Genomic DNA, 11,596 nt, shown 5'->3' with positions numbered 1-11,596 from the left:
CGCCTTGCTCGTGCTCTGTTCACCAAACCAAAAACCCTTCTCTCCCTGCAGCCATGTCTTCCTCTTCCTCCTCCGCTCTGGCACCTCTCTCCAACCGTTGCCGAAGAGCAAAGAAGAGGACGATCTCCGCTCCGGGAGCACCCCATCTCCTCGGACAAGGAGAAGAAGGGAGGAGAAACGGAGAAGACCAAGGCCTCCCTCTCCGCCAGGCTCCCGCCGAAGAAACGCTCCCGCATGTGGGCGGACAGCGAGGACGACGATGACGACGAGGAAGAAGATGAGGAGGAGGAAGATGATTCCTCCGCCTCCATCGGGTATCCCCAACGAGGCGCTTCCGCGGGCCGGGCGGATAGCGAGGGACGATGATGATGACGAGGAGGAGGAGGAGGCTCCAGCGGACGGCCGGGGCAGCAACGGCGAGGAGAGCTTCTCGGGAGCAGCGCGCCGACGACTCGACGACGGCGACGATGAGGACATCGACGACTAGTAGAATAGGACTAGCGCATAGCGTGCACTAGGCACTAGATCCCTCTTTTGAGAGCCATCGGCTCTTCTTGTAAAGCTGCTCCTTTGAATTAATGAGAACTGTTCTTCCAATTTCTCCTTTCATTAATCCAATTTCCATCCTTCCGCTTGCCACACTAAGACCGATAGTGACGAATCGGGTTATCATTGATTTTCTCAATCGTGGCGTTTTGCAGCCCCGTGACCGATGACTATTCATCGGCTAATTTGAGGAACCAATCTCCTCTTTTCTTGCAGCACCAGCACGGTCCAAACCTCGTACCAGACGACGGCTTTTCCTTCTCAGTTCCTCCCTGAGACGATCATGATGCAATAACAACCGAGGTAACTCCAATCGGCTCTTTAAGAACAAGGCATCCATAGGCCTGTTGCCCCCCGAGTCTCAGCCAAAACAGAAGACGAGGATACGCGAATTAGCTGTATGGACCTGGGCTTGATCGTGTGTGGGGAAGTTCCCTATGCAGAGCCAACCGATTTGAACATAAATCGGCTTCTCAAAGCAGAGAGCCTTCAAGGCGAGCTGCCCTCCGAGCTTCTTCAGTTCTTCCTGCAACTTGCCGGCTAGCTCGGCTCTTTTCTTTTGGCGGATTTCATGCAATCCATCCTTGACCTGATCTGCACGTCTAGGCTGCTCCTGGCATTGTTCTTGAAGAGAGGATCCAAGCCCTTAGACTACTCCATTGAGGAGCTCTTCCATTAGTGCTCCATTGACCCTCTGATCGTAACAGTTACTCCTCTGATCGATGGTCACGCATCGGCTTCCATATCCTTAAGTCAATGTCTGCTGCATCGGCTGTGCTCGAAAATTTTCGAATTTTCGTATTTTTACGGCCGACTAGTACATCGGCCCCCATATTCCAATACCCATCACCAAAGGATGAGACGATGTGCTGCTTTCATTGCATATCCTCGTGTTCTATCCACCTGGGTGCCCCCCCGAGCCGATTCTGTCAAGAGAATTGATGGTATCGGCTCTGTTGGATAACATGTTGAACCCAGGCAGAATGGTGGGCGAGGATAATTTTGGCCGATTGCTGGAATCGGCCTCCACGTTGCTTGCTCGGTGAAGGTTTTGGAAGTTCCCTTCATGAATTTTTGGGGCCGATCACAAGGATCAGCCTCGCCATGTTTGCTCCTTGATGTGCTCTTGCTACTCGCTCAGGCCGGTAGACCGAACCAGCCCAATCTCTGATTTTATCATGTTGGTGCGCTTGCTGTCGTCCACCTTGGATGTATCGTGTAACCGCGGAGCACTGAGCTTCGTTGGAAGAACGAGCACCATGTTTGTGCCAGCCGATGTTTCATCATCGGCTTTCCTTTGCTTGGGGCGCCACTCCATCTTCCGTGGACGACCCTCTTCATCCAGGGTTCGCTGAACCTTCGCAGCCAGATCAGGCCTTGCCTTCCTCAATGTATGCAAGTATAACCTCTCGGCTTCTTCCAGGCCGCGCAATCGTTGAACCCTGCGTTTCGGGAACGAGCTGAGTCCGTCAGGGCACCACCTTAGCCGGTGGTACCGTCTTCTTCTTCTCCTCCCTCGTCTTCCCGAATCTTCGAGATCTTCCAACCGAGGGGACTCAGCTCGTTTGCTCTGTGGCGGGAGAGGTCCTAAGCGCTCGAACACCGGACACGTTGGCTGCCTCCTTCTTCTCCCGGCTGCATTCTCGGGCAATTGCCGATTGTTGGCAATCGGCTCATTCCTCGAATCCCAGCAGTGCTCGAAGAAGGGACAATCCCGACGCTTCGTCCTCGTCGTCTTTCTCCCTTGCCTTTCCCTTGGCGCAACGCTCGTGCTCCTCCTCATCGCGATTTTGCCGACGATGTCTTCTAGCCGCCGATCGCTTTCATCATCATCGCTGGACCGTCGGCGTTGGTCGATCGACTCACATACTTGTTGAGGAGGTGATCAGAGAGAGGTCGTTGATATCTTATGTTCTTCACTTCTCCCTCTGTTACGTAGAGCTTGCCGTCTTGGCGGAGCCGATCACGTGGAGCGGCTTTCTCTGTTTCTTCGTTATGAGAGCTGCTGCCCTCATCTCCATCCTTGCCAGCGTGGTGTCCAAGATCTACCATGTTGATATTGCACAGGAAACCCGGCTGGCACCCTGCATGGCAAGCATACTCCACCATGTTTACGGCGGGGAAGGGTGTGTGTCGACCTTCATGGCGTACCGGTTGAAAATTAGATGCCCGTTCTCTATCGCCGCTTGGATGTGCCGACGCCACACCCGCAGCCGTTGGTGGCATGGGAGAGCGAGTTATGCCATTTGGCGGTGATGGCTTTCCATTCAGCTCTTGCGCCGTGGGGAATTTGAGACCTTCAGTATCTTCAACTGGCTTTTCCTTGAGTAGGAGGTCGAAGATTTGCTCAGTCTTGGTCACGTCAAAATCAAATCCCCTGGGCGGGCCTGGTGGCTTTACCCATTTGCAGGACACGGGGGTTCCTCCCCGAGTCCACTCAGCCACTGCTACTTCTTGGTCTCCCGCAGGAACTTCGTCTTCCTCCGCATCGACCAGGGCCATCGCACGCTTGAACTTGTCCTGGCACAGGTCCGGGTGGCGCCGTTCCATATGCTGAAAGTTTCCGAACCATGTGCGCCGACGAGGGATAATCCGCTTGGGAGGCCGTGTCCTTGAGCTGTGTTGCAAGGCCTCGCTACTCGCCAACTCGATCGCTTCCTTTCAGTTATACGAACCGAAAAGCATCGGTTCCTAAGATTCCTGAGCGCTGGATGTATTCCGTCACGTTTCTCCGCGCTTCGACGTAGTTGTGCTAGATCGGCAATGCTAGACTCCGAAGCTTCGAGTGGTACCGTTCATGGAACTGCTCTTCTAACCGCTTCCAAGTTTGGATGGAGTTCGGTGGCAGCGATGTGTACCACCCGAAAGCCGATCCCGTGAGGGACCGTGAGAAGAACCTCACGCGCAACTCATCTGACGCTGAGATCGCGCCCAGCTGTGCCAAACATCGGCTCACATGCTCGATGGAGCTGGACCCGTCTGACCCACCGAACTTTGTGAAGTCCGGGAGCCGATATTTGGGTGGCGGCGGGATCGGTTCGTAGCTGTTGGGGTACGGCTTGGTGTAGCCGAACGCTTTCCTTTTCGGCATCATACCAAACTGATCTTTCAGAATTGCACAGATCTGATCCGCTGTGATGGCTGAAGGTGTCGAACCCTGAAGATTTGCCGGGGTGGCATACTTAACCAGCCATGCTTGTTTTTCTGGTTCTAAGCCAACTGCAGGAGCTGGGCTTTGGAGGTTTGTCGGGGCGGCGTACTTAGCCAGCCACGACCGCTTCTCGGATCGGCTCCCGACGTTCCTCCCGCCGTTCCGGAGGCCGCTGTCATTGCAGCCTGGTTCGAGAGTGCCAAGGCGTTGCCGTCCGGCACGTATGCGCACGCGTATCCGTGCGGGACCTCCTTAGGTGGCTCGTGCAGGAATTGGTAGTCACTAGGATCACCACCAATCTTGTAGACGACGTATGCCGATGAGTTCGCGCAGCCTCGGTGCTACCCATGCGAACGGCTGGGGCTGGAGCGGCATCTCTCCTTTGAAAGTCCCCAGAGCCGGTCCCGACGGGGAGTACCGGTGACTCATGATTTCCCGGACGACGCGCGGGCGACACGCTCCAAGGTGTTCACTGAGCTCTCGAGTGGCGGTGCGGCCGAATGAGCCACCATGTAGTTGATCTCCTGCCGCAGCGACCTGGTGCGTTCTTCTCGACGGGGCGGACGGGTCCACTCCATCGAGCGCGCCTTCAGGTGTGAAACCCTTCCACCTCGACGCCATGGGAGCGGGTTCGTGTGGAAGGAGCCGATGAGTTCGGCTTCGAGGGTTGCCTTGATCTCGTCATGCTTCTTCTTGAGCTCATCAGGCAAATCCGCGTACGTGACCGGAGTGTCTTCCGCCATCTCGGATGTAGACGGCGATGTGGTGGATGTTGAAGGTTGTCCCACCGGGCGTGCCAGAATGTGTTGACGTCAGAAACCCACTGGCGGGCAGAGACGGGCAACACCGTAGAGCCGGGAACAACTAAGGGCTGCGGCTGGCCCTAGTCCCTCTGAGCGACGGCCCGCAAAGCTCTCTCCGGTCGCACGCACCGATGTTTATCACAAGGGCGTGCCACCTGACCTATACCTGGTCGGAAGGTGTGGATGATGCCTCGCTAGTTTCCTGCGGTGGCACACACGTAAACATTAAATACGAGCCTCGATCGGCTCTCGAGTTATCCCGTGAATCGGCTCAAAGAGCCGATCCACCCATGATTCAGCACGGGGTGTCCGAATATATGGTGGTCCCGCTTGATCAAGGTAAAGCTAATGAGATCTACGACGATGTGGGGTTTTCACCGCATAATCGGATCATCCTACTCCAGGTTGGGCCTCGCGGCCACGCACGGTGATCGTAAGCCGATCCTAAGCAAGGCCTAAAAACCAACACGAGGTTGATCCTCGGAACATCCTGCTTAGGGCCAACGAACGACACCCTACGTGCCGCTGGATCCTCCCCTTTGTAAGGCCTAACTATTGCGATATTAAACTAATCCTTGTAGAACAAGGAGTAATCGTAATCGGATCAGATCTACCAAACTATGATCAAGCGGGTGCCTCCCCTACGCCTAAGATAGGCGTAGAGGCGGCTAGACATGCAAGGGTTGCACTACGAAAGCATGCAAGCATGAAGAACAATGCTAACCCTAACATGTCTAAGATAACTACGTTGCTCGCCATAAAAAAGGCTTCGATGACGAGCAACACATGAACAACGTAGGCAGGCTTAGTGCTGCCTAGATCGCAAGATGCGATCTAGGCAGCATGACGCTACCGGTAGAAACCCTCGAGACGAAGGAGTTGGCGATGCGCCGAGATTTGTTTGTGGTTGAACGTTGGTTGTTGTTTATTCCATAAACCCTAGGTACATATTTATAGTCCAGATGGACTTTCTAATGTGGGCGTGCACTAAACCGTGCACGGGTAAGATTCTATCTCTAAACTAAGATGCGATCTAATATGTTACAGATACACGGGCAATTAAGCCCAACTGGGTATAAAAGGCCGATCCACGTATTCCTTCTATATATTTCTTCAAACCCATCTTGATCGCGGCCCACCTCTGACTCGGTCAAATTCTGGTGATAACATCTCTTCAAACACCTCATGTCCTAACTCAAGATAAATACTCTAACGATCTATAATATTTTTGTTGTTTTCCATTAAGCCTAACTAGTGAAAACAAGAAACAAAAAGATGCAATTGCAGGATCTAAAGGAAATAGCTTCGAGCACTCACACACCGGCAACAGTGCTAGGAAATAGCTTAGTAGTCGGAGGATGTGAATACCTTTTACCTTACCTCCCGGCAACGGCGCCGTGAAAATAGCTTGATGTCTACGCACGCTTCTATTCCTCGTAGACAGTTGTTGGGCCTCCAAGAGCAGAGGTTTGTAGAACAACAGACAAGTTTCCCTTAAGTGAATCACCCAAGGTTTATCGAACTCAGGGAGGTAGAGGTCAAAGATATCCCTCTCAAGCAACCCTGCAATTACGATACAAGAAGTCTCTTGTGTCTCCAACACACCTAATACACTTGTCAGATGTATAGGTGCACTAGTTCGGCGAAGAGATAGTAAGATGCAAGTGATATGGATGAATATGAGTGGTAATAACAATCTGAAATAAATATGGCAGCAAGTAAACATGTAGCAGAACTTGTTGGAAACGGGGTTTCAATGCTTAGAAACAAGGCCTAGGGATCATACTTTCACTAGTGGACACTCTCAACAATGATCACATAAATAAATAAGTTCTCTTCTCTTATGCTACTTCAAACACTCTCTTGTTGGATAACAAACACCATTCATTGTGTAGGGCTACAAGAGCTCCCTCAAGCCGGAGTAAACAAGCTCCACAACATTCGGAGTTCATATTTAAGTAACCTCTAGAGTGCATAATAGACCGTTGCAATTTAGACTGAGTACTAACATAGCATACACACTGTCAAGCTATGAAAGGGGGAATAGATCACATCAATACTATCATAGTAATAGTTAACTCCATAATCTACAAGAGATTACAATCATAACCTACGCCAAGTACTACATGATGCACACACTGTCAACATTACATCATGAAGGAGGAATAGACTACTTTAATAACATCACTAGAGTAGCACATAGGTTAATAGTGATACAAAGCTCATGATCACATAAAGATCACACCATGGGAGAGAGAGATGAACCACATAGCTACCGGTAGAGCCCTCAGCCTCGGGGGAGAACTACTCCCTCCTCATCATGGGAGACAGCGATGGCGATGAAGATGGCGGTGGTGTCGATGGAGATGACTCCCGGGGCAATTCCCCGTCCCGGCGGTGTGCCGGAACAGAGACTTCTGTCCCCCGAATCTTGGCTTCGCGATGGCGGCGGCTCTGGAACTTTTCTTGTATCGTGGCTTATTGTCCTAGGGTTTTCGAGGCAGAGAGAATATATAGGCGGAAGGGCAGCCTCGGAGGAGTCCTGGGGCAGCCAGACCATAGGGGGGCGCGCCCCCCTTGGCCGCGCCGCCAGGTGGGGTGGGGCCCCTAGGGCTCCCCTCTGGTCCCTCTCTGGCTCTTTGGAAGCTTCCGTGAAATATAAGACCCTGGGCGTCGATTTCGTCCAATTCCGAGAATATTTCCATTGTAGGATTTCTGAAACCAAAAACAGCAGAAAACAGGAATTGACACTTCGGCATCTCGTCAATAGGTTAGTTCCGTAAAATGCATCAAAACGATATAAAGTATGAATAAAACATGTAGGTATTGTCATAAAACTAGCATGGAACATCAGAAATTATAGATACGTTGGAGACGTATCAGGTATCGCCATTTCTAACCAAAGCCATCACAAGGATTTCTCCTATGGAGCCTCCACCTCCTACCACCCGAGTTGACTGGCAGCGAGCTTTAGCCAAACTTCCACAACCAAGACCACGCCAGCACCACCTCACTAGTACAAAAAAACCCTACGAGAGGCGTGGCAAAACCGTCCTTAGTGGCGTGAATTTGACATGACACTGGTGTTGCGTCAGTGGTATTTGGTATGTGTGGCGTGCGAAGGATGTGCGAAGGATATGCCACTAGTATTTGACATACCTGTGGCGTGCCAGAGATACGCAACAAGTACCACATATTCCATTGGTACCTAAATAAAGGTGATACACCATTAACGGATATTCGGTAATAAAAAATGTGCTATTATTGAATGGCCAGCAATATTATATAACACAACATGCATCGGTAACATATAACATGAAGATAACATCGTCCAAAATTTGTATTAGTGAATCTACTAGACAACACATAGTCATATTCCACACAGAAGATAACACATATAGCTCTAGCTAGTCAGAATTGGTATTAGAGATCTCAGAAAGACACATAGCTTCGCTATTTGGAGGGAGCTCTGGTCATATAAAATTAGTTGCGTGGAATAAAAATACACCACTGGTCTTAAAAATTAGTGGCTTGCAAACAAAATGTCACACCACTACCATTTTACAACTGGATTGACTTATGGGGCTTCGGTAGCGTGGTACTTTTTTATCCATGCTACTGGTACGTCAAAACCAGTGACACACCAAAATATGCTACACCACTAATATTATCGGTTGCGTTGGAGAATTGTCACACCATGGTCCTGATGACCCCTATAAGCAATTTCCTACTAGTGCCTCCTTGCCACTGCGAAACCCCGATGGATTCAGACAGTGGCGAATGCAGCCGCTACGAGGGTGGATTTTTTTCCTCCTTTATAAACATGCTATTTTTACCATATATGCTACCCTATGAATAAATATTTTGACAGCTTTGGCATCCCTTGGCATACTGGTTTAGCAGCACAACATCCTGAGAGTCTGAGACACAACCTCTCCTTCTAACGGCGCCGCCCCCGCACCACTAGGTCGGACATACTCTAAGTGCATTTTATGATAATAGTTTTCACTAATCTTGGGCAATTAGCGCAAAGGACTAACCCTGGAGGCACCGAGTGAACAGCCCAAGCCCACCAGTAAGGAATGCACAATGGCCCACGAGTTATATGCATCACCGGTTGTCTATTCTGGATGCACCAGTTACCCAAGTAAAACAATGATTTAGCTCAAAAAAAAAAAAAAAGTAAAACAATGATTCATCCTTATGCGCCATGGCGTTATTAATTTTTTTTTTTGAGATGGTGGCGTTAGATTGTTTGATCGCATCTGCCCGTACGCCTAGACCGGTTGGCTGATAAACTCCCTACCTGGCGGGCTTCCATGATGCCCAGGGTAGGTGTTTGGCGCTAATTCGCGCGGTCCTCGCAGCGATCCCTTTGCATCAGCTGATGGTGTTGGGGCTAGACAAGAAGACGTTGAAGCAGGTGAACAAGATTTTGCGCGGCTTCCTATGGGCTGGCAGGGCAGAGGCCAATGGCGGGCACTGCAATGTCAACTGGTCCAGGGTATGTCGGCCGCTGCGGCCTTGGGGTCTAGGGATCCCCGACTTAGCGCGCATTGCGACCAGTCTGAGGGTGCGCTGGATCTGGAGGATGCGTACATGCCCCACGCAACCATGGCGTGGGCTTGATATGCAGTTCTCAAAGATGGAGCTCGATGTTTTCACGGCCTCCGCCATGATGGAGGTTGGCGATGGAGAGTCCGCCCTCTTTTGGGAGGACAAATGACTGGATGGCAGGTCCATCAAGGAGATGGCGCCGGAGGTATACGTGCTGGTACCTAACGACGCAAAAAGGTGCGTACAGTCCGGGAAGCGCAAATCGATCGAGCCTGGATCCCTGACATAGCTGGCGCGACAAGTGCACTCGCACTCTGGCAATACGTGCAGCTATGGGGTAGGCTACGTGATGTACATCTTTCAGCAGAGCATGATAGGATGGTGTGGCGCTGGACGACGGATGGCCGATACAGTGCCCGTTCCTGCTATGACACACTCTTCCAGGGGGCCATCAGTTCAAAATCGTGGAGGCTGAATTGGAAATCCTGGGCGCCGCCAACGGTGAAGTTCTTCATCTGGCTGGTCTGCATGGATATGTGTTGGACGGGTGAGAGGCTGGCGCGGCGGGGCCTGCCGCATGCGCCTAGATGTCCGTTGTGCGACCAGGCTGTGGAGACCATGGCGCACCTGCTCACTGGGTGCTCTTTCTCCAGGACAATGTGGTTTGAGGTTCTCTCGTGGATCCGATCCACCTTAGGTCCTCGCACAGTGGAGGGTGACTTCGCGGAGTGGTGGTCGCTGGCTGTGCGGACCGCCCCTCGTCAGCTGCGCAAAGGAACTTCGTCGATTATCATGTTTACGGCGTGGTGGATATGGAAACACCGGAATGCGGCGGTATTCGAGAACGCACGGCCTTCGGTGACGTCCCTATTCAACGACATTAGGTCTGACGCGCGGCGATGGGCGGACGCGGGAGCCCGTGGTGTCCGCCAACTCCTTCCCTAGACTAGTTTTTCTTGGGTTGAGTTGTATGGCGGGGTGTGCCCTTTCAGGAGCTTGTACATATAACTTTCTTTTCTATCAATGCATTGAAACACAATGTTTTTGCGTTTTCACGAAAAAAAGCATCCACTAACCATCAAAGTAATGCTTGCATGTGAAGTGAGAGACAAAGAATGACATGGAAGCTCAAATATGAGGCAAGCAATGGTGGTTCGAGTATTTATAGCGACGAGAAACTTGTTTATTTGGTGTTTCTAGTTTCGTGACATCAATATGTAAGTAGGGGCGAGAACATAGGTGTTGTTTAACATCTTACCTTTTAAGGTGGAAATTCGAAGTCTGATTTTAATTTATTGTGACTGACGAGGGATCACATCGCCAATGCCTACATATTGTAGACTTGGGTTTCGGGAGAGAGCGACAATGGAGATTCCGGAAGCGAGATTAGGCACATGACGTACTCAGCTTCGGGTCCCCTCGGTGGAGGATCCCTACGTGCTGCTAGCAATCCAGTATATGATCATATGTATGTTTACAAGGGGTCGCCCGTAGGCATAGCTATGTTGTCTATGTGTTCTCTCTCCCTCTATCGGGTGTCCTGGCTGGCTTTATATATGCAACCAGCCTAGGGTTTTACAAGAGTCCTAATCGACTACTTCTTCGGATTGCCTTGTTGGACCTTTTCCATATTGGGCCAAGCCGAGCCAAGCCAGGTATACTAATAATGGGTACCGAAGGGTATACCATGTCAGTGATGAACAATTGCCTTGTTGAAGTTATTATTTCAAAAGCGGGCATTTCTTCACCATTTACTTCTTGGAAACGTCGCTTATGAAGAATTTAGATTTCACTTGTTGTGGAGCTTGTGTTGCTGCTACAAGAACCCCTACAACGTCTTACCGTTTGTGCTGCTGTTACAAGTGAAACATTGTAGTGTAGCTTTTTTTATAGGGATTTCTATTTTCGTGCCCCTGCTTCGTTAGTTGTACTCAGTTTTCCCCAGCTCGTTAGTTTTTCCTCAGCTTTCCCCTCCCTCTAGTTTGAAACCCCTCGAAGACGCGGGTTGCCGTCAGGTCAGAGGCCTTACCGTTACCGTTAATCTGACGGGTGGGGCTGCACAGAGGTGGGGCTGCATAGAGGGCAGTTCCTCTCTGACCGTCTCGTGCTGACGCGTGGATCGTTTTATTTCCTGATTGTATACACGGTGCTGCCAATGACAAATGGGGCCGCTCTATGGGGCTGCCGCAGCCAATGACCAGTGGGTCGTCTATTTATTTATAGAAAATTATATTGCCGCTCCGTGGGGCCTCCGCAGCCAATGACCGCTGTGGCAGGTGACTATTTTCGCAGCTTAATCTAAAGTGACTCTTATGCTAAACATTGTGCATCCCGACGTTGACCTAGCAGATGGCGGCGAGCATAGCCGCTTCCGACCATGCCGATATCGGCATCGGCATCGGCATCGTTTGGAGGATGTGGTGCTCGAATAATAGTGGAAATGCGACATTATCTTTTACATGTGCATAATATATAGAAAATAGTTAGATCTCTAAATCGATGCATATGAAGCTACATATATATTCTTGGTCATAATCCC

Source organism: Lolium rigidum, chromosome 3 (genome assembly GCF_022539505.1).
Source record: "Lolium rigidum isolate FL_2022 chromosome 3, APGP_CSIRO_Lrig_0.1, whole genome shotgun sequence".
NCBI lineage: Eukaryota > Viridiplantae > Streptophyta > Magnoliopsida > Poales > Poaceae > Lolium > Lolium rigidum.
The sequence above is the reverse complement of the archived record's forward strand: the minus strand, read 5'-3'. Positions refer to the sequence as shown.